Here is a 24,792-nt window from a genome sequence, read left to right as displayed (position 1 = left end):
AGCTGCAGTACAGGCATTCCCTAAAACTCATGTATCTTGAAACTGAAACTTACCCACTGCAACTTACAAGTTCTGTGGGCATTTTTCTTCAACAGCACAGTCGTTACAAAGCAGCTGAGGGCCAGACTCTAATGCCGTTACTCATGGAGAGGGTGCTACTCTACGTTAATGGTACTACTCAACATGAGTAGGGATATCAGCATCTGACTCAGAATTGGTAATCCCTTGATCCAGTGCCATTTTTAACTGATTTACAACTAAATCAGTCAGACTTTATAGAAAGGGTGCATTTATAAGAGGGGTAATGTTTGCCAGATCTATAAATAATGTCTTCTGAAATAGAATTACAGTATATAAAAAAGCAATTTCTGCTTGAAGTGATGAGAATACCTAAGAGATGGATTCAGACATTGCAATCCCCTCCTGATGCCACATTAATGGAAAGTCTCCCTAAGCAGGCTTGGCAACCTAAAGAATAAAGATATGTCTGGTATACGTAACCCACACTCAGATGGACAATGATGGGGTGAAGGGTTGGATCTTGCACTACTGAAGTCAGTGGAAACTTTGCCATGACTTCAGTAAGTGCAGGATCAGACCTTAAATCTCATTGCTGGTGTGAGAAAAGAGATAGCACCCAGCCCTGCAAATACTTAATGAGCTGCCAGGGCTGGAGATATCGTTTATTAAGAGGAAGGAAGAAAGAGGGTGAGAGAGCTGTTGGCTAGTAACTTCTGATCAGAACAAGCTGTACTTCTGCCGTGCTGAGCATAGAGTTCTAAGAACTGGCAGAGCTGAAGTCAATGGGCAAGACATGTTTCTCTTTGTTTAAACAACTTTGCAGACAAGGAAACTTTTTTAATTTGAATATTCTACTCTACCAAGAAGGAATGATTCTCTGACATAAAGAAGTCACAAATTAAATAGACAAGACAGATAAAGCCTGGGAATGGAAGCAGAGAGGCAAACAGAGGTGAAGTGACTTGCTTGCAGCAAGGTCAGTCAGAGGCAGAGCCAGGAAGGCTTAAGTGCTCTCTGTTTGATGCGCTTGAGACACCTACGGTTTGTCTTGATGTCTGATTTGTGTCCATTTATTCTTTTACGTAGGACTGTCCAGTTTGGCCAATGTACATGGCAGAGGGGCATTGCTGGCACATGATGGCATATATCACATTGGTGGATGTGCAGGTGAACGAGCCTCTGATAGTGTGGCTGATGTGATTAGGCCTATGATGGTGTCCCCTGAATAGATATGTGGACACAGTTGGCAACGGACTTTGTTGTAAGGATAGGTTCCTGGGTTAGTGTTTTTGTTGTGTGGTGTGTGGTTGCTAGTGAGTATTTTCTCCAGGTTAGGGGGCTGTCTGTAAGCAAGGACTGGCCTATCGCCCAAGATCTGTGAGAGTGATGGGTCATCCTTCAGGATAGGTTGTAGATCCTTAATGATGCGTTGGAGAGGTTTTAGTTGGGGGTTGAAGGTGATGGCTAGTGGCGTTCTGTTATTTTCTTTGTTGGGCCTGTCCTGTAGTAGGTAACTCCTGGGTACTCTTCTGGCTCTGTCAATCTGTTTCTTCACTTCAGCAGGTGGGTATTGTAGTTGTAAGAATAAAGTTACAACACAGTGGCTATTCTGGAGATAAAATGAAACAGTGCAATGACTAGTATTTTTCTTATCTTTCTAGTCTAGCATACCAACCACATTCACGTGTCCTCATCAAGGAAAAGAGCCACCTTTAGTGACAGTTAAGAATGTACATAAGAACAGCCGTACTGGGTCAGACCGAAGGTCCATCTAGCCCAGTATCCTGTCTTCCGACAGTGGCCAGTGCCAGGTGCCCAAGACGGAAGGAACAGAACAGGCAATCATCAAGTGATCCATCCCCTGTCGCTCATTCCCAGCTTCTGGCAAACAGAGGCTAGGGATACCATTCCTGCCCATCCTTGCTAATAGCCATTGATGGATGTATCCTCCATGAATTTATCTAGTTCTTGTTTGAACCATGTTATGGGTTCTTTGCTTTTCTTTTCCCTGAGGTTTGGGACTAAATCCACAATGGTCTTTTCTTACCTCAATCAAACAGATACATGTTATCGAATTTATTTTATAATCAGTGTTTCTGGCAGTATCATTTCAAAGAAGATAAAGGAGGCATGGGATTAAATAAGTAACTGCCAGAGAGGGAACTTGACTGAGAAAATTAGGATTATTTGTATTATATCAGATAGCTAAGTCTAGATGCTGATTGGCTCTTAATGCAGGCCTGTAATGTGTGGCAGGGGGAGGAAGAATTTTTTGCACCCTTTGTATGGGGTGCAAAAAATCAGCCAGAATTACAACCCTCATGTTTTGGGGAACACAAAACTATTACTGAGTTGCTTCGGTTCCTATGGAGATCAGTGCCCAAAAGGGGAGGGGTAAGGGATACTAAGCAGAGTCACCACTATCAGGCACCAAGGAATTAAAAAAAAAAAAATAACAGCAGGTGATTTATATTTAAATAGTAAATAAACATCTTTACTTCTGTCGTTCTTAAATCCTCAGGGGGAAAAAAATCCTTTTTATGCCCTATTTCACAAAACAGTTGGTTACTTAACTCAAACATTGGAAGGGGGTTGAAAAGAGGACTTAGAATGAAAGTTTATAGTCACCCTTAACCATAGTTACCACGTACACTTCCATATTATAGGCACTTGTCTGTATTATCTAATAAAGGTGATTCACTGACTGACAGTTAATATCAACAGTCTCCGTGAGCTAGGATTTTGAAGTTTGGTACATTTTTTTTCATTATGGGTTGCTGCATATGAAAATCTCCCCAGTTTGACCTTTCCATCCGAGGTCACTAAAAGGTCATTAGTCATTTTCATCAGATTTCAAGCATTCAAGTGCACTTGTTATGTTGGGTATGAGGACCCCAATATGGAGGAATGAAGGGCATCTGAGATCACAAACCATAGTTAAGGCTATGATTTTGTCATGGATATTTTTAGTAAAAGTCATGGACAGGTCACGGACAATAATAAAAAAAAATCACAGAAGCGCTGTAGGGGGGGCACTGCCAGGGGAACTGTGTGTGGGGGGGGGCTGCCAGTGGCAGAGGCTGGGGAGCTGTGGGGGCAGCCCCCCCCCCGCCCACAGCCACTGAGCAGATCCGGGGTACCTCTGCTGGTGGCAGCTGGGAGCTGTGGGGGGGCCCCGGCAGAGCTGCTGCAAGGCAGACCCCTGCCAGTGGCAGTGGCTGGGCAGCTCAGGGATTGCTGCCAGTGATGGCGGCCAGTCAGTTGCAGAGGAGACTGGGCTGCCCCAGGATTCCTCTGCTGTCAGCAGCGGCTGGTCAGCTGCGGGGGCCCCCAATGTCATGGAGGTTGCTGGAAGTCATGGATCCCGTGACTTCTGCAACCTCCATGACATAATCTTAGCCTTAATCATAGTTATATTTCAACCAAGAAAATCTTCATAAGTAAGTTTAATGGGTAGGTGGCTGAAATTTAATTTTTTATGTTTCAAGCTGCTGATTAACAGATGACAGGCCTGACTCGCCTCTCACACTGTTTTCAAACTGGTCTAGTTCCCTTGATTCCAGGCCTGGGCATTTGTGTATTTCATGAGATTGAATTAGATCATTGGCTAATAGGAATAAAACACAGGTAAGTGACCTCATCTTCCACACAATCAGTATAGGACTGCCGTAAAACAGACACAATTGATAACATGTTGGGATACAAATATATCTTGTCCCCCAGTTTCACAGAGTTTAAAGGTATGGTGAATCATTTCATTTCACTTCACCATACATTGAAACATGTTAAGCACTGTTAACAGGGGCTATAAAGCTTAATATTTTGAATAAGGTATCAGTGCTGAAGGTAAAAGGATCCCTGTAGTGTTCCAAACCACTCTCTTCCATTATAATCATACATAAAAAGTCAGAGCTTGTTAAGGCAAGCCAGTCCATTACCAGTGTTATGCTAGTAGCTACATGTGCTAAAAGAGAAGGCTGTGATAAGTTAATATCATATGTGCTCCAGTTTTGAAGAAATTGTTGCAACTGAAAGAACACCTACACAGTGTGCCCAGATAATGCAGTGATGAGGGCATTAAAAATGTATTAAATAAGTGTGTGTGTGTGTGTGTGTATTTGTATTGTGACAAAGTTCCTCCTCTGCCTTGGTGGGTCCTGCACTAATTGGCGGATTTGCTCGTCTCACAGGTTCACGGCAGCCCTCAGTTTGGCCACTTTCGTGGCTCAAATCTGCCGTTCACTCAGTTAGCCTCATCACTGGCCAGCATGGGGAAAAGGAAGAAGAACAATCCCCACAGTCTCTGCTGATCCACCTAGTGGATCAGGGAACAGGCCAGAGACCTTCCCCTCTGGTGGAACCCACAGTCCAGGTCAACTCCTTCAGTATCAAGTAGGGAGTTGCGGGGATGGAAGGATGGGGGGAACCCGGGCCCGCCCTCTACTCCGAGTTCCAGCCCAGGGCCCTGTGGATTGCAGCTGTCTACAGTGGCTCCTGTAACAGCTGCATGACAGCTACAACTCCCTGGGCTACTTCCCCATGGCCTCCTCCCAACACCTTCTTTATTCGCACCACAGGACCTTCCTCCTGATATCTGATAATGCTTGTACTTCTCAGTCTTCCAGTAGTACTCCTTCTTACTCTCAGCCTCTAGCACCTCTTGCTCCCAGGTCCTCGCACGCACACCACAAACTGAAGTGAGCTCCTTTTTTAAAAACCTAAGTGCCCTGATTAGCCTGCCTGTCTTAATTGATTCTGGCAGCTTCTTGATTGGCTGCAGGTGTTCTAATCAGCCTGTCTGCCTTAATTGTTTCCAGAAAGTTCCTGATTGTTCTGGAACCTTCCCTGTTACCCTACCCAGGGAAAAGGGACCTACTTAACCTGGGGCTAACATATCTGCCTTCTAGCACTCTCCTGTAGCCATCTGGCCTGACCCTTTCACACTATGTTCCACACCAAGAAATGTTACCGTTAAGATTTTTTAAGTACAATTCAAGAGAATCCTTTTAATTTTATTTCACAGATTATTTCAATGGTATATATTCTCTTGCATTGCACTTAGCATCCTTAAGTGTAATTTTAAATTTGTTCTTGTTTTGGGACTTCCTTCATTGTTATTAACTCTCCTGTTTAGCTAGTGGTGGGCTCAGCAATCCTCACCTCTCTGTTTATCTCTAGTCTTCCTCATGCTCCTAGCAAGCTTGTCATATGGGGGCAGCCTCACGTTGGCTAATTGGCTCTAGCTTCTTCGTCTTTCTCCTTCATCCCTATTGGGCTCTAAGAATCTCTCCTTAATGGTGACAGCAAAACCATTGAAACTGGCTGGAGCCCCTGGCTGCATCTTGCAGTAGCTACTAAGAGGTACTGCTCCTGTACAGCATTTTTCTCTGCACACAGTCTGACAACTGCAGCAGTTGCCTGTAGCGGTCACTCCAAGCATTTGCAGGCTGTGACTCAGTGAATGTGTATTGGAAGTTGAGGAGTCTTAATGGCTTTATGAAGGATCCATAGTTAAAACTGAATTGAGTTTTGCACTTAAATCAGCGGTTCAAACTCCTGGCTATGTATGAAGAATACAGCATGTACTCCTACAGCATGTACTCATTGAGTATGGTATGAATATCTTTAAATGTTGCTGACTCATATGTATATCTTTACAAACTTGCTTCCATAATGGGGTCTGTTTAATAAATATGACTATCAATAATTTCTTTTTTTATAACACACCCAAACTCTGATTTTTCAGAGTATTTTATGACTGAATATGTAGAGAAACTGTACATGTGCCAATACGGGAGTCTAAATTCTTATTCCTAGGGGTTTTTCTAGAGCCAGCATGGACCAGTAGATAATGTAGTCTGACCTCCTGCCTAACACTGGTTATAGCATTTCATCCAGTTGCTTCTTTATTGAACCCAATAACTTGTGTTTCACTAAAACACGTCTTACAGAAAGGCATCAATCAACAAGTGTACTCTGTGCTTGGAAACATGAGTAGCAATTTTTTTAAAACAGTGCCTATCTTTAATGAACTAGTATGGAGAAACTATGTCTTTTAAACTTATGAAATTTTCAGAAAAAATCTTCTAACTAATAGCAGAGAGATTTTCAGACAACTGAGATCAAAAGTTGGAGTGTGTCTTTGTGCCAAAACAAGGCTTAAAAAGAACTCTAAATACAACCTTAATTATGGAGTCAGTTCTGTGTTTCCATAATTATATAAACAGTTTTAATAAAATAATTTGGTATTCATTAAATTACTAATACTCAGTAGAATTCTTTTGTATTAAAATGAAAGAAGTATGCAGTTCCTTAGGAATTTCTTTGCATTATATAGCTATTAGTCATCCATTATTTTAAAAGGGTTATTGCATATTTTTCCTGTAGTGTTCATTTGTCAGATGAACCTGTAGCTAGTGACTTGAATATTAAACCACCTATCAATAAAAAAAAATACTTTTTCCCCCCCAGGAAAGCTGCATTCCAATTTTATTATTTTGCATGAAGTATGCAGTTTTGAACAGCCTATATTACTGCAGTATAACTTTGCGAATTGTAATATTTTGGTATGTGGCACTGATAAATATTTTTGTAATTGAAAAGCTGCTGTGTAGCTATGATGGAATAGCTAAGAAAAAGTAACACCTGTGCTTTTATATAATTTTCAAAGAAACTTGATCAGTAGTAAACATGACTCATAATATCTATCACTGCATGGAATGACTATTTTGGGAGGTTTTTATTATGTTACTTTTTATTGAAATAATTATCATTTCAATATAACTAAATATTTGGTACAGTTCTATGGATAGTAGAAATAAGGCCCACTTCTCAAATTTAAATAATTAGCTTTAAGTAATTAGCTGGAGTTAAGTAATTAACTAAATTCTGCATTTGGATGCTCACACTAGCATGTAAGCGCGCAAATACTCACTTTTAGCACCTAAAAACCCATTTGCATACCTGAATGCAAATTTGGGTGGCTAATTTACATGCCCAAATGTAAACATTGATTTTATAGTGTATCTAATGTAAGGGCCAAATCCAAACCCCAGTGAAGTCAGTTGCAGTCTTTCCATTGACTTCACTGGGGTTTGGATTTGGCCCTCTAATACTATGTACTTTATGCTTGTATAAAATATAGTTTTATGCAGCAGGGAATGGAGTCATATTATTGTTGTTATTATTTTTTTTGCATTTGGGCTGTTTTACGTATGGCTAGTGAAAAGTGTTTACCAAAAGTGATTGTACTTGGGCTCCCCTCTAAAGAGTGCTTGACCTTGCGGTATTGCTCAATGAACACATGATCTCTCTTCCCTGTCCCAGATACAACCTTTAGTGCTACAACCCTGGCTAGTTTATAGACTCATAAACTTTAAAGCCAAGAAGGGACCATCACGATCCTATAATCTGACATCCTGCACATCACAGGCCACAGAACCTCACCCATCCACTCCTATAATAGGGCCATAACTAGGGCCCTACCAATTTCACGGCCATGAAAAACACGTCACAGACCGTGAAATAAACCCTGCCCTATGAAATCTGAGCTCCCTGAAATCAACAGGGCTGGGGAGAGACAGGACTTGTCCTTCCCCTGCACAGCTCTAATGGGGGGAGATCAGACCCACCTCCACAAGCAGTGCTGCAGCAGCCCCAGAGCTGGGCTCTGGACTGCCAGGAGCTTGGAACACCTGAGATCCAGGGCTTCCGCTCCCTCTCCCCCATGGCTCCTGTCTGGATGCTGCTCCTCCTCCACACCTCGTGGCTCCTGCCAGGGCTATGGGCCACCCAGGGTCCAGGTGGGGCTTGGGCTTCTACCTCCTGTGGCTCCTACCCAGGCTCAGGGACCTGGGCTGGGGGCTGCCACTCCCGCACAGCTCCAGCCCCTGTAGCTGCCTCCTGTCCAGCTCAGGGCTGCCCCCTGCCCTGTGGCTCCTGCCAGAGCTTGGGATGCCTTAGCTCCAGGGCTGCTCGCACCCACATGGCTCCTGCCCAGACTCAGGGACCTGGAATGGGGGCTGCCACCCCACCCACCACAGCTTCAGCCCCTGCAGCTCCTGCCCAGGCTCAGGGATGCTGTCCCCCTCCCTTGCTCCAGCTGGGACTCGGGGTGCCCGGGCTCAGGGCTGCTGTCCCTGATGGCTCCTTGAATCTTGACTTCAAATTATAGAGAATCCATCATTTATCAAGTTCAATCCAGCAAGTGACCCATGCTTTAGAGGAAGACAGAACTCACGAAGGATCTCTGCCAATTTCACCTGGGTGAAAATTCCTTCCTGATTCCAAATATGGTGATTAATTAGATGCTGAGCATGTGGGTGAGACCCACCATCCAGACACCTGGGAAAGAATTCTCTGTTGGAACTCAGAGCCTTCAGCATCTAGTGACCCATCTCTGTCCATTTAAGATAATTGCCTATAGCAGTCACAGACGGGCCCTATGCCATTGTGGGCAACCTCATCATCCCATCTCCCTCACACATTTATCAAGCTCAGTCTTGAAACAAATTAGATTTTTTTGCCCCCACTACTCCCCTTGCGAGATTGTTACAGAACTTCAGTCCTCTGATGGTTAGAAATCTTCATCTAATTTCAAGCCTAAACTTGTAGATGGCCAATTTATACCCAGGCTCCATCTCCCTTTAACTTTCTTTGATTAGATCAAGGAAAAGGACCTCTGATTTGGTAATCAGTGGTGGAAGCATTTTTGTTGTTGTTCGACATCTGGCTACATGAGTGAGAGGTGCCAGGAACATTCTTTCTTTGTGCTAGCAATAACACCAAAAGAAACAAAATAACAAGTAAAGCCTTTACTGTGTTGTGTGCAATGCAAACTGCATTCAGTCAGTGCTGAGGATGGTTATAAGGCACGGATCTTAAGGCTTAATGGATACTGAAATCCAAAAGGGATATTTTTATTTTGTGGTTGTGTTGTGCTTTGTTTCTTTATATTACTATTTATATGTAAGAACAGCAGGGAGATGGATTTGGTGCTCTCTGTTCCCTACTAGATCCTTTAAGAGGTAGTGCTGCAGGGCAGTACTATTTTCTTTCCTATCTAACTTAAAAATATTCTTATTGTTCTTCTGGGGCTGCATGGTCCCATTTCAGGCTATCAAAGGATAATTTGTAGCAGAGGCCTACAGAAACACAAGCAGTTTAAGCATGCAGATCTGTGACAGTCTCCCTCTCTAAAATGATAGACTGTAAAAAAAAAAAACACTCACTAAAAGATTTTGCTAGAATAGGCTTGCTGATGAGTTGCACTGCTGATTTTGGACAGGTTTGACATACCATGACAGAACCTCATAGGTTCTATTTTTGTGTTGGTTTGCCCTACTTTGGATAGGAAGAGATGTCCAGGTCTGGAAGTTCTGGCCCAGAGAAATGTACAAACATAAAAAACATATTTTGCCCAGGCAGACTGTTTTTTTTGCTTATAGTTGTGAAGGAGCAGAGAGACTGCAGCTGGGCACAGCAGGAGTTAAAGAACACCTGTGCAGTAAGCTAGCCCTGCTCTGTTATACCTGCAGCCATTTCCAGGCCTTGAAGGGGAGAAAAGAAGGGAGACTGGCTCAGTCAGGGGTGACTGGCGAAGAGGCAGGAGCTCTCTGTATGCCTGCCTGAAGACCTGGAGGCTCAGCCTAGGCCTGTACTGAGCCCAGAACTTGGGGAGACCCGTCGTGACCAGACCACCTGGGTATCCAAGCAGGAAACCCAATGCACCACCCAAGATGAGGACCAGTGTTTCAAGTGTGGCCATTCTGGAATGCAGCTTTGGGAAGATCTGGATTCCGTGAGCACGAGCATGCCCTGGGGACGAGCAACACTGACCATACTGCTGCAGGTAAATGGGAAAGAATCATAGAATATCAGGGTTGGATGGGACCTCAGGAGGTCATCTAATCCAACCTCCTGCTCAAAGCAGGACCAATCCCCAACTAAATCATCCCAGCCAGGGCTTTGTCAAGCCTGACCTTAAAAACTTCTAAGGAAGAAGATTCCACCTAGGTAACGCATTCCAGTGTTTCACCACCCTCCCAGTGAAAAAGTTTTTCCTAATATCCAACCTAAGCCTCCCCAACTGCAACTTGAGACCATTACTCCTTGTTCTGTCATCAGCTACCACTGAGAACAGTCTAGATCCATCCTCTTTGAAACCCCCTTTCAGGTAGTTGAAAGCAGCTATCAAATCCCCCCTCATTCTTCTCTTCCGCAGACTCAACAATCCCAGTTCCCTCAGCCTCTCCTCATAAGTCATGTGTTCCAGTCCCCTAATAATTTTTGTTGCCCTCCGCCGGACGCTTTCCGATTTTTCCACATCCTTCTTGTAGTGTGGGGCCCAAAACTGGATACAGTACTCCAGATGAGGCCTCACCAATGCCGAATAGAGGGGAACGATCATGTCCCTCAATCTGCTGGCAGTGCCCGTACCAAGGTTCCTCCCCCACTCTGAACTCTAGGGTACAGATGTAGGGACCTGCATGAAAACCTCCTAAGCTTACTTTTACCAGCTTAGGTTAAAACTTCCCCAAGGTACAAATTAATTTTATCCTTTGTCCTTGGAATATCCACTGCTACCACCAAACTCTAACTGGGTTTACTGGGAAATGTAGTTTGGACACGTCTTACCCTCCAAAATCCTCCCAACCCTTGCACCCCACTTCCTGGGAAAGGTTTGGTAAAAATCCTCACCAATTTGCATAGGTGACCACAGACCCAAGCCCTTGGATCTGAGAACAATGAAAAAGCATTCAGTTTTCTTACAAGAAGACTTTTAATAGAAATAGAAGTAGGTAGAAGTAAAGGAATCACCCCTGTAAAATCAGGATGGTAGATAACTTACAGAGTAATTAGATTCCAAACATAGAGAATCCCTCTAGGCAAAACCTTAAGTTACAAAAAAGACACACAGACAGAAATAGTCATTCTATTCAGCACAATTCTTTTCTCAGCCATTTAAAGAAATCATAATCTAACACATACCTAGCTAGATTACTTACTAAAGTTCTAAGACTTCATTCCTGGTCTATCCCCAGCAAAAGCAGCATATAGACAGACCCAGACCCTTTGTTTCTCTCCCTCTTCCCAGCTTTTGAAAGTATCCTGTCTCCTCATTGGTCATTTTGGTCAGGTGCCAGCAAGGTTACCTTTAGCTTCTTAACCCTTTACAGGTGAGAGGATTTTTCCTCTGGCCAGGAGGGATTTTAAAGGGGTTTAGCCTTCCCTTTATATTTATGATAGCCCGTACTTATACAGCCCAAAATGCCATTGGCCTTCTTGGCAACAATGGCACTCTGGTGACTCATATCCAGCTTCTCGTCCACTGTCACCCCTAGGTCCTTTTCTGCACAACTGCTGCCGAGCCATTCGGTCCCTAGTCTGTAGCAGTGTATGAGATTCTTCCATCCTAAGTGCAGGACTCTGCATTTGTCCTCGTTGAACCTCATCAGATTTCCTCTAATTGGTCTAGGGCCCTCTGTATCCTATCCCTACCCTCCAGTGTATCTACCTCTCCTCCCAGTTTAGTGTCATCTGCAAACTTGCTGAGGGTGCAATCCCCACCATCCTCCAGATCATTAATGAAGATATTGATCAAAACCGGCCCGAGGACCAACCCTTGGGGCACTCCACTCAATACTGGCTGCCAATGAGACATGGAGCCATTGATCACTACCCGTTGAGTCCGACAATCTAGCCAACTTTCTATCCATTTTATAGTCCATTCATCCAGCCCATACTTCTTTAACTTGCTGGCAAGAATACTGTGGGAGACCGTGTCAAAAGCTTTGCTAAAGTCAAGGAACAACACGTCCACCGCTTTCCCCTCATCCTCAGAGCCAGTTATCTCGTCATAGAAGGCAATTAGATTAGTCTAATTAGTGATGGGACTAGTTGATTCAGGGTGTTCCCCGACCCTGGTATGAAGAACAGCGGTGCCTAATCCTGGCTATTGGCAGATCCCCCTCACACCTGAGTCCAGGGGAAAAAAGTGCTTTCTCTGCCCCCTTCAGGCTTTTCCAGTTCCAGACCATGCCATGTCCTTTATGGTACCATGGTTTAGCTGATGTTCCAAGTACTCTCTTAGGCTCAACAGAAGACCAGTCCAACCCCATAGGTAGTAAATCCAGCTGTGGGGTGTAGGGCTACCACACAAGGCACTAATCCCTGTGACACGTCAGGGCTAAGCTGCGTAGACTGAAGAGTTTTCCTGGTTGCACATGCAGGAGTTGGACATTGTCTGCTGGCTGTATGTGTTGGAGGCAAAAAGCCAGAAAAAAGGAGTTGTGTGGTCCTGAGAGGAGGCAAAGATACAGAGCACTGAACTCACTGTATTGGCAAGTGTGGGAAAGTCTGAGCAAGGAAACTGCCTGCTGTTTGTTTCTACTGTATTGAGGGACACTGTGTGAACAGGTGCCAACTTTTCAGAGTTCTGGGGGAGGGAGAGGTGCTAATAGGGAGGCTGCCAAGCACCCACCATTTTCCCCCATGGGTGATCCAGCCCCAGAGCACCACGGAGTCGGCACCTATGACTGTGCATTAGTTATAATCAGACAAGATCACACCAAGAATATACCCGACTCGTATCCCCAATTCCTTATCCTAACAGAAACAACAGGGGTTGTACTTGGGCCAATGGGGCAACAAGGGCAGTTTAAGTAGTGTTGTTAACTATTTCATTGTTGATCATTTTAGCAGAAGCTTTCCGCTAATGTAACCAATTTATTTGATGACCAGCAAACTTTATAATATGACTGTCTGAAGCAAACAGCCACTTCAGTAGAGTCCTTTCAAAGAGAACAAAATTCCCCTACCAGAGTCAGCGTGGCAGGTCACAGACACAAACTTGAAAATATAAAACTGAATACCATCATTCCAGACTAGGATGAAGATTTTTCTGCAATTCTCTAACATTTTGGCACAACTGGTGACTTAAGGACAAAGTTTTAACTTTAATTCTTTAATTTTTGTGGATTAAAAAGATTAAAAAGAAACAAGCAAACTAATATGCAGTTCTAGGTGTAATTGGGTGCTACCAATAGTGGGTATTCTTACATAATCTTAAACTATCATGAATACTGAAATGCTAGAATGTGGCTTAAGGACCATGTTTTAGCTTTAGCTCTTCTTTCCCTTGTTGTTATGAGTATAATCACACCACCTTATTTGAATTGTTTGCTATGGTTTAATCTTAGAAAACTTCTGTCTGGGAAAAAAATACATGTTAGCTGTGAAATCCTCTTTTGTGCCTACAGACTTTTTAATCAATAGCTGCAGATGCATTTTCTCTTTTCTTTGATACAGTACTGCTCTACTTGTCTCTCCCTCTGGACTGAAAGCTAATCCTTTGTGGTAAACAACAGCAGAAATTAAAATGCAAGTTGTTGTTTCTGAAAATTTGGGTTTAAGTATTTAAAGCTAAGCACCCAAAGACTGAGCTGTCTCAAACTAGAGGCGGTTTCTGAATACATTGGTGTACAGTAAGTGAATTGTCCAAGGAGACACAGAGTCTGGCAGAGCTAGGAAGAGAACCAAGATTGCTTGCTTTAACCACTACATTATTCCTCTGTCCCTGCTAGAAATAGGTTTCTGAAGTTACTGAACAATTATAGCAATATTTTGGAATGCAAAATGAATAATTTGTGTATACCATAGTGTAGGGAGCCAGGGTGGCTTCCCTATGAACCAGAGGGTAAGGAGCCACTCTCTCAGCCTGAGTGGGCGAGGCCAGACCAAGCTTACGCCAATCCCTGGAAGGGGAGGGGTGGGACATGAAGTACAAAGGGTGAGGCCCTTTGCCCAGTGAAGAGAGCACCAGGGAGGGAGACAGACAAAGGCTGCTGGTTGCTCCCTCGCGATCCTGCTGCTGACCAGGAGGCCCTGGGCCAGGAGAAACCTGACCGGGAGGAAGGCCTGTGGCGACCAGGACTGCCAGCCGCTGAGTACCCGGAGGACCTGGAGGGGCTCGGCTGTAGCCCGGGCCAGCGTGAGCCCGACACAGAGGGGGAGCTGGAGCTGCCAGCAGCTGAATACCCGGATGAGCTGGAGGGACCAGAGAGACCTGCTTGAAAGACCGGGTAGGAAGTAGCCCAGGGGCAGAACTGCACCGTGGGGTGGGTGTATTTGGTCAGCGGGCGCGGATGGCCCCCTGCTGACCGAGCGGCGGGACCTTTGCCTCCCGCCGCTGTCAGGGCCCTGGGCTGGAACGCAGTGGAGTTGGGTGGGCCTGCGTCCCCCTACCCCGGCCAACCCGCCTCGGGTAGCAGAACTGTGTGCTGCAGACTCGTGCCGGCGCTCCCCTGCCCGAGGGGCGCGCGGCAGACTCCGGCCAGCACACCTTTCTCACTAATTCCCCAGCACCCGAAAGGTGTGACTAAGGGCTGCCAGTGGGACCATAGCTCTCCATCGCCCCCTACGGGCTCGGAGGACCGATTGAAACCTGTCACACATAGATTATATACAATGCCGAATTCTATATTAATCTCTGTGTTTCAGACAGTGAAAGGTAACACTGTCTGAAAAGGCTCATCTTAGTAAGAATGAAATGGGTAAAATGAACATGCCAGATTACTGTTCATTTCTGGATTACTTTAATTTGCAAGCCCTTTTATCTAACAAATCTATGTGCAGCTATCAACAGACCAGAATACACAATGAATCTCATAGTAGGATTAAAACACTGATTCTTTAGCTCCAAACAGTTTCCTACTGCTTGAGATAAAATAGATCTTCACTAGCCAGCACTCAACTTCCATGAGAATTGGTCAGTTAATGACTAAAACTACAATGCAAATTCAGTAAGGATTTTTGTCCCTTGTGATGTGCAAAACTCATTTAATAAAAGTTACAATAAACGCACATTGTGTACCCTTTATAATGTTGCTTCTGAACACTGGTTGTGCTATGGTGCTTATTTTTGTGCAATTTTCCATAATAAAATATGAGCCTTGCTAGGTATGTAAGGAACATTTTTCCCTAGGCCAAAAAAATTATTTTACTGCAAATCTTTTGGTAGTGATAATACCATTATTTGTATTTCTATTTTTTGCTCAAAGATTAGCTTTCACTTCAAAACTGGAGGCTAGTTAAACAGTTAGTCTATCAAGGGGAAGAGAAAATTAATCTGTAGCTATTGATTAAAGTGTCTGTAGACACACAAGAGAATTACAAAGGTAAATATATATTGTTTCCAACAAATGCTTAACATGATAAAATGACAAAGAACTACATTCAGATAGCATGGTGTGATTTATACCCAAGATAACAAAAAATTGAAAAATGAAGGTTGAACCAAATGCTCAACTTGCATTCATGTAACAAATCCTAATGACTTGGGTGAGTGAGGTTTACCTCAGAGGGTAAGGACAGAAGCAAGACCATCACATGGTGTGTAACATTATCCAATATGGATCCAAACCTAAAATGCTGCATGCTTCTTAGAAAGCTCTTAGCACCCTAGACTAGATTCATAAAGGGACTTAGACATGTATCTTGTCACTGTTTTTCGATTATAAACTTGTTGGGGCAAAGAATATCCTTTGATTTATTTTTGTACAGCTCCTAGCACAATAAAGATCCAAACTGATTGGGCTACTGCAGTACAAATAATACAGTAATAGTAATCGCTTCACTGTGGTATTTATTTTTCATTTCCTGGTATTGTGTATCTTGTGTCAGTTACTCTAGAGAAAGTTCTGATCCACATCATAAAAACATACCAAATAACTGATAACAGCCATTTGGTGTCTTATAGCACAGAAATATTGACAGAATTCACTGCCCTAATTCTCACTCCGCTCAGAAACAAGATGCTCAACCCTGAGCATCTTAAATTCTGTACTGACCACAACTCCTAACTAGGTTATGGATTCACAGATTGATAGTATTTTTTTTTAAGGCCTGAAGGGACCATTATAATAAACTAATCTCACCTCCTCTATAACACAGGCCATAGGACTTCACCAAACAATTCCTTTTTCAGCGAGAACATATATCCTAGAAAAACATCCAAACTTGATTTAAAGACTACAAATGATGGAGAACCCACTACATGCCTAGGTAAATTGTTCCAATGGTTAATTACCCTCACTTTTAAAAATGTGCACTTATTTCTAGACTAAATTTGTTTAGCTTCAGCTTCCAGCCATTGAATCCCATTATAACTTTTTCTGCTAGATTAAACAGTCATCTTCTATTAGAAATTTCTTCCCCATCTTGGTATTTATAGGCAACTGATCGATGGACACTAGCTATATGCCACATTTATCCAACAATAGAACTTCAAAACCTGTAGTCTACATTTTAATTAAAAAGTTTCATTTTATGAGGACCATTTAAAAATATTTCTAGTCCATTGGATCTTCAGTGTGTCCTTGCTATGACATTATCTTAGAACACTTTTGTATTCCTAAGAAAGAATAACTTAATATTCACCTTCAGTCTTTGTTTGACACTGAATCCTGATGCACTTGACCCCAAAATATTGATGAGATAGTTATCTAGCTTCTTGTAACTCAGGTTTCTCTATTCAGGTGATGCTGATTGCCATTTAAAAGCCTTGCACCATAGCATTGTTGACAAACTGTAAGCACTAACTGATATCATGTGGAATTGAGGAGTCAAGAATTGGATTGACTTTCTATCGGTCTGAAATGGGAGAGAATTCATCATAGGCTGTCCGTCAAAGGCTGCATTACTGCCAAAAGAGCCCCCGATGAAAGGGTCAAATGCATAGTGCTTTGCTTTCATTATCTTTATCTCCTCCATGTGCATACACTAGACAACACCCTTGCCAAAGAGCTGCCTGCAAAGCTTCTACAAAAGAAAAGTAAGGTTTTAAAGGGCTTCTAAAAAAAAGAGTTGAACTTACAGAGAATTGCAAAATGTTCTGCTGTAGTCGTTGGCATATACTAATAGATGTCTATGGAATGTTATCTATTTAGGCACCCGAATCAGCTCTTCGCTACCTAAAATAGGTATATAGGCATCTAACTGTAGGCTTCCAAATTTAAATAATTTATAACTAATTTTCAATACTTTGTTGAGTTTTGGGCCCGTTACAAACATTTTTAAAAAACATCAGTCAGCAGTGCCCATGGTTGATGTGTATTATTCATATACACCAACAGTAATAACTGCCATTCCCAGGTTAATTGCCCCAACCTACAAAACATGGAACATGTCCAAATGGTTAGCTAGATATTAAGAAAATGTTTGGCATGAAATATGAGCCTTACACTAATCCCAAAAGCCAGCAAATTCAGACCCTGACAGACAACCAGAGGGAGGTTTCAGAGTAACAGCCGTGTTAGTCTATCTTCGCAAAAAGAAAAGGAGTACTTGTGGCACCTTAGAGACTAACCAATTTATTCGAGCATGAACTTTTGTGAGCTACAGCTCACTTCATCGGATGCATACCGTGGAAACTGTAGCAGACTTTATATACACACAGAGATCATGAAACAATACCTCCTCCCACCCCACTGTCCTGCTGGTTATAGCTTATCTAAAGTGATCATCAAGTTGGGCCATTCCAGCACAAATCCAGGTTTTCTCACCCTCCACCCCCCCACACACAAACTCACTCTCCTGCTGGTAATAGCCCATCCAAAGTGACAACTCTCTACACAATGTGCATGATAATCAAGGTGGGCCATTTCCTGCACAAATCCAGGTTCTCTCACCCCCTCACCCCCCTCCAAAAAAAACACACACACACACACAAACTCACTATCCTGCTGGTAATAGCTCATCCAAAGTGACCACTCTCCCTACAATGTGCATGATAATCAAGGTGGGCCATTTCCAGCACAAATCCAGGTTTTCTCACCCCCCCACCCCCATACACACACAAACTCACTCTCCTGCTATATTACCACATCCTGTGGGCATACCATAGATTTATATAAGGATAACATATATTCTCCATCTTATTCTCTATCCCCTTTTTAAAGATTCCTAACATCCTGTTTGCTTTTTTGACTGTTGCTGCACACTGCGTAGACGTCTTCAGAAAACTATCCATGATGACTCCAAGATCTCTTTCCTAATTAGTTGTAGCTAAATTAGCCCCCAACATAGTGTATGTATAGTTGGGGTTATTTTTTCCCAATGTGTATTACTTTACATTTATCCACATTAAATTTCATTTCCATTTTGTTGCCCAGTCTCTTAGTTTTGTGAGATCTTTTTGAAGTTCTTCACAGTCTGCTTTAGTCTTAACTATCTTGAGTAGTTCAGTATCCCTAGTAAACCTAGGGACCATCAAAGGCTGTCATTTAAATGGTCAGGTTCCAAATCACAGAGGCCTTAAAGTGGATCCTGAAGAATGAGGTACAAGTGTAGTGTGCTCATATCAATCTGCTCAGTTAATGATGCAGTTTGCCACATTCTGCACTGGATAAAACATCTGATTGCTCTTTTAGGGTAGCCCAAGCAATAGTCAAGCCTGGAATGATATGTCTCTAATAAGGTCAGGCTAAAGGCCATGATTTCTTGGCTAGCTACATGTGTTAAAAAAACTGAAAGCAATTTCAGTCACCATTTCTCTCTGGGAATCCAGGAGTAGATGGTAGTCGAAAAGCATCCAAGATTATGAAGCTCTTAGACAGGGGAAGGACACACTCAGTTAAGTCAGTCACAAAGTGCATCAAATCCTGTAGTTGTTTCTCCTTGCAAACTAGTATTGTCTCTGCCTTATCCAGATTAAGCCAGACATAGAAAGAAGTACTTAACAACCCTATATAGTTTTATTTATTTTCATTTCTTTTGTCATGTGACTATGATTTTTCCATTATTCTTCAAAAAATGCTACCATCAAGTTTAGACAGCTGAATAGTATTCAATTTTGTTTGTTCTGAGTCTCATAAATCCTCAGCTAACCTCATTTATACCAAAACCTATTTGAAAAACTTTACCAATAGGGCTTCAGAAAAATATTTGGAATCCATCTGATGATGTTTTTATCCTCCTAACTGATAATTTTATCCTCTAAACTTTTTAATCAGATAGTAGTGATATTTCAAATTTATCTATCTCCAGGCTGCTAGTGGTTCCAGATGTAGTACTGACCAGACATATGGTATAAAAAAAGTTTTATTTTTCTCAAATAACTCATAAGACCATAAGAATGGCCGTAATGGGTCAGACCAATGGTCCATCTAGCCCAGTGTCTGTCAGATGCTTCAGAGGGAATGACAAGAGCGGGGCAATTTTGAGTGATTCATCCCATGTTGTCCAGTCCCAGCTTCAGGCAGTAGGAGGTTTAGGGACACCTGAAGCATAGGGTTGTATCCTTGACCATCTTGGCTAATAGTCATTGATGGAACTATCCTCCTTGAATTTGTCTAAATATTTTTTTGAACCCAGTTATATTTTGGCTTCACAACATCACATGGCAATGAGTTCCACAGGTTGATTGTGCATTGTGTACTTCATTTTGTTTGTTTTTAAACCTGTTGCCTAGTCATTTAATTGGGTTTTTGTGCAGGGATAAATAACACTTCCCTATTCACTTTTTTCACACCATTCATGATTTTATAGACCTCTATGATATTCCCCATTAATCATCTCTTTTCTAAACTGAATAGTCCCAATCTTTTTAATCTCTCCTCCATACCCCTCATAATTTTTGTTGCCCTTCCTTGTACCTTTTCCATGTTTTATTTCCATATATGTAGCGACCAGAACTGCAGGGTGTATTCAAGGTGGGAGTGTACCATGGAATTATATAATGGCATTGTGATATTTTCTTTTATTATCTTTTACTTTCCTAATGGTTCATAACATTCCATTAATTTTTCTGTTTTCTACTGCCTCTGCGTATTGAGTGGATCTTGTCATGATGACTCCAAAATCTTTCTTGAGTGGTAACAGCTAATTTAGATGCCATCATTTTTTATGTGTAGTTAGGATTATTTTTGTCCAATTTGTAATACTTTGCACTTATCAACATTGAATTTCATCTGCCATTTGGTTGCCTGGTTAAGTGAGATCGTTTTGTAACTCTTTGTAGTCTTCTTTGGGCTTAACTATCTTGAATAATTTTATATCCTCTGCAAATTTTGCCACTTCACTGTACACCCTCTTTTCCAGATCACTTGTGCATATGTTGAAAAGTACAGGTCCCAGTACAGATTCTTGGGGGACATAGCTATTTACCTCTCTTCATTGTGAAAACTAATAATTTATTCCTATTTTTTGTTTCCTGTCTTTTAACCAGTTACTGATCCATGAGAGAACCTTCCCTCTTATCCCATGACTGCTTACTTTGCTGAAGAGCCTTTGGTGAGGGACCTTGTCAAAGCTTTCTCAAAGTCTAAGCATACTATATCTACTGGATTACCCTTGTCCACATGCTTGTTACACCCTCAAAGAATTCTAATAGATTGGTAAGGCATGATTTCCCTTTACAAAAGCCATGCTGACTCTTCCCTAACATATCGTGTTTATCTATGTGTCTGATAATTCTGTTCATTACTATAGTTTCAACCAATTTGCCTGGTATTGAAGTTAGGCTTACCAGCTTGTAATTGTCAGGATTGCTTCTAGAGCCTTTATTAAAAATTGGTGTTACTTTAGCTGTCCTCCAATCATCAGGTACAGAGGCTGATTTAAGGGATAAGTTACGTACCACAGTTGGTAGTTCTGCAATTTCATATTTGAGTTCCTTCAGAACTCTTGGGTGAATACCATCTAGTCCTGGTGAGTTATTACTGCTTAATTTATCAATTTGTTCCAAAACCTCCTGTACGAACACTTCAATCTGGAGAGTTCCTCAGGTTTATCACCTAAAAAAATGGATCAGGTGTGACACATCTGAGGAACTGTCCCAGATGAAGGTGTCAATTTGTGTCTCATCCTCTACAGTGAGGACTGAACCAAAGGAATTCAGTTTCACTTTATTATTTTTAAGCATATCTAGTGATTGTAGAAGTCTGCCATTAATAAGACACTTTGTGACTCATTTAGGGCTTTGTGCTTCAAATTGATTTTCAGTTTCCTATAGAAATCAATTTTTAATGTGTAAACAAAAGAGAGAATTTGAAAAATAGAATACATTATTTTTAGAAATAAAGATGATAAACTTACTGTGTGGGAGGTGATGTGACTGGCATTTTCTTGAGCGGGGAATTCAAACTTCTTAATTTAGTGTCACACCAGATTATAATTCATGAATACTATCTGTGAATTATAGTGTTGTCCATTAGTGCTGCTATGGTCATTGGTCTATCAGCTTCTTTCTAGGGCTTTAAAACTTAGTTATTGAAATTCATTGTAGTTTGAAACTTAGCATACCTCATGTCAGCTCATGCTTTTTCTTGCGGTTGCTTGCTTTTTTTGCTATTCAAAATAATCTGTGGCTACTTTCAAACTGATATAAACAAGAGAGGTCAAGTTCATAGAATCATAGAATCATAGAATATCAGGGTTGGAAGGGACCCCAGAAGGTCATCTAGTCCAACCCCCTGCTCAAAGCAGGACCAATTCCCAGTTAAATCATCCCAGCCAGGGCTTTGTCAAGCCTGACCTTAAAAACCTCTAAGGAAGGAGATTCTACCACCTCCCTAGGTAACGCATACCAGTGTTTCACCACCCTCTTAGTGAAAAAGTTTTTCCTAATATCCAATCTAAACCTTCCCCACTGCAACTTGAGACCATTACTCCTCGTTCTGTCATCTGCTACCATTGAGAACAGTCTAGATCCATCCTCTTTGGAACCCCCTTTCAGGTAGTTGAAAGCAGCTATCAAATCCCCCCTCATTCTTCTCTTCTGCAGGCTAAACAATCCCAGATCCCTCAGCCTCTCCTCATAACTCATGTGTTCCAGTCCCCTAATCATTTTTGTTGCCCTTCGCTGGACTCTCTCCAATTTATCCACATCCTTCTTGTAGTGTGGGGCCCAAAACTGGACACAGTACTCCAGATGAGGCCTCACCAATGTCGAATAGAGGGGAACGATCACGTCCCTCGATCTGCTCGCTATGCCCCTACTTATACATCCCAAAATGCCATTGGCCTTCTTGGCAACAAGGGCACACTGCTGACTCATATCCAGCTTCTCGTCCACTGTCACCCCTAGGTCCTTTTCATCTGGCTTCAGTAGACCATCTGGCTTCAATAGTTACACCTGGGATGAAGTTTGCATATTTTGGTGGAGAAGGAGAAGGGTCTGTCCTGTTGAATCAGTTGCACTTTGGATTAAATCTTAAAATCACTGGGTGAGAGAGAGCAAGCAAGAGAATGACTCTGTAGCCTGGTGGATAGGTCACTTGCTTGAAAGGTGGGGGAAGCAGGGTTTAGTACCCTGTACTAATGACTGTTTTATTATTTATAGAAAGTGCAACAGTTTCAGCAAGAGAAATTGAGAGACACTTCCCTCCTCCCAGTGGTTAGAGCACTCTCCTGGCAGGTGGGAGACTATTGTTCAAATATTTTCTTCCCTTCAAGCAGAGGAGGGAATTGAACCCATCTCTCCCACATCTCAGGTGAGTGGGGTAACTACTGGGCTAAAAGTTATAAAGTGGGTGGTGGGCGGCTGCTTCTGCTACATCCAAAAGCAGCAAGAAACACCTTAGGCAACTAGCTACAGGGAGAGGGTTCATAGGTGAAAATCCCAGAGATAGGTGCCTCCCTCCTGCCTGGATTTAGGCGCTTAACTGCCTGAGAGGGGCAGGATTTAGGTCACACCCCTCTCCTTGGCATCTCCCATTGGCTAGTTTAGGCAGCTCCTTGCTCAGCATGCTGGCTTTTGTGAATCCCATCCTGTAGGAGCCTGTATCTCTCCATTCATTGTATAAGGAGCCTCAGTGCCTAACTCATGCTTTGTGATTCCTGGTAATTTGCTTAGGTGTTCCTAGTGTGAACATCAATTTTCTATTTTGATATCACTGTAAATTCAGGTTCCTCTTTTCAATTCTTTTTCCACTCTTTCCCCTTTATTCAGTCTCCAGCCTTGACTAATTCACATTTCAACAATACTTTTATAAAATATTTTTTTGTGATGTGCTACTCTATACTTAATATAACTGCAGTGGTGTTGTCTCCGAGGCTTGCAAAAATTTGAATGCCTGTATTGGTTAGATGCCCTATCTTCGTTGCAATAATCTTTCGTTTAGGTTCACTATTCATTGGCTACCTTGGAGGCTCATCATGACTAAAGCTGAACCTATTGGGTGAACGGTAATAAGGAATCATATGAACACAGCATGCCTTGCTTTCCAGAGTTCATGAAATGGGTGAGCAGTTTGAGGCAGCTCTAAATTTTACATGGCCCTGAGGTGTGTGTGTGTGTGTCTCTGTGTGTGTGTGTGTTTTAAGATTAACCACACTACACAATCAGGCTGAATTTAAATAAGTGTTCTAAACTCATACATTCTCTAGCCTGTGTGTACTTGGCACTTTAATGAACCAAAAGAAAATGATCTGAAGCAGATGGTTTGCTTGATAATGTTTTTGTTCTTCTCTAAATCAAAGAAGAAAAATCACCAGCATTAATGAAGCCTCCTCACCGATAAGTCAGAATGTATAGTTTTAATTATAATTATCGCATGGAGTTGGCTTACTTCCGTCCATTGTGCTGGAAAGGTTCAGATTCAGAAGCATTGTTTCCCTGAGTTACGCCTACTTTAACATCAACATTTTAGTAAAGTTTTCCTCCTTCTCTTCTTAATTATCTTCATAAGATGTGCAGATTCTCTCACTGTTTCCATCTCTGCCTATTCTCACCTTTATTTACAACTTGTTTTTATGACAAACCCAAACTCTTAGGTCTCATTAAAGTTTAAAGCATTAAATTGAAGCTAGATCTACAAAATGTGTATCTCTGTAAATTCCTTCCTATAAATTTCAAAAGAAATTGTGACGGGGCAAGGCCAGATGGCTATGGAAAAGTAGTGGGAGATAGATATATTAGCTCCAGGCTAAACAAATCCCTGGTACCAGGATAAGTGAAATGGCAGCTGCTCCAGGTCAATCAAGACACCTGGGGCCAATTAAGAACTTTCCAGAAGGCAGGGAGAAGGCTAGGTAGATTGGGACACCTGAAGCCAATCACGGGCTGGCAGAAACTAGTTAAAAGCCTCCCAGTTAGTCAGGTGGGTGTGCATGTCAGGAGCTGTGGGAGGAAGTTGCACTGTTGGAGAGACTGAGTAGTACACACCATATCAGGCACAAGGAAGGAGACCCTGAGATAAGGGTGAAGTGGAGCTGGAGGAAGTGAGGGCTGCTGTGGGGTAAGTAGCCCAGGAAATTGTACATGTTATGGTTCTAAAAGGTCAGCTACCATAGCTGATATTATTAGGGTCCCTGGGCTGGATCCCGGAGTAGAGGGTGGGCCCAGGCTCCCTCCCACCTTTGCCCCCTGATTAATCATTGAGACTGGGAGACAACAGAGACTGTGCAAGGAAGGATAACTTCTCCTCACCTCCCTTGCTGGTTTATGATGAAAATGGCTCAGTAGACTGTGACCCTTGGAGAGAGAAGGGTTACGTGGAGGGTCACAGTGAGCCTCTGAGACTAGCAAAATCCGCCAGGAAACGCGGGACCCATGGAGGCAAGGACAGAGCTTTGTCACAAATGAAATTAACCTCACATTTAGATGGCATGAAGTACAGCTCAGTAGGAGGGATAGGGTAAATCAGAGACATTTATTGACACAACTGCATAAAAAATCCATTTTTACGTCAAAAAATCCATTGTGCCTAGGATTATTTGCTATCTGTACCTGCTTTTTCTTTTAAAAATATCTTATTGTTTTGGCTGGTCATA

The sequence above is a fragment of the Lepidochelys kempii genome, chromosome 4, assembly GCF_965140265.1.
Source record: "Lepidochelys kempii isolate rLepKem1 chromosome 4, rLepKem1.hap2, whole genome shotgun sequence".
NCBI lineage: Eukaryota > Metazoa > Chordata > Testudines > Cheloniidae > Lepidochelys > Lepidochelys kempii.
The sequence above is the reverse complement of the archived record's forward strand: the minus strand, read 5'-3'. Positions refer to the sequence as shown.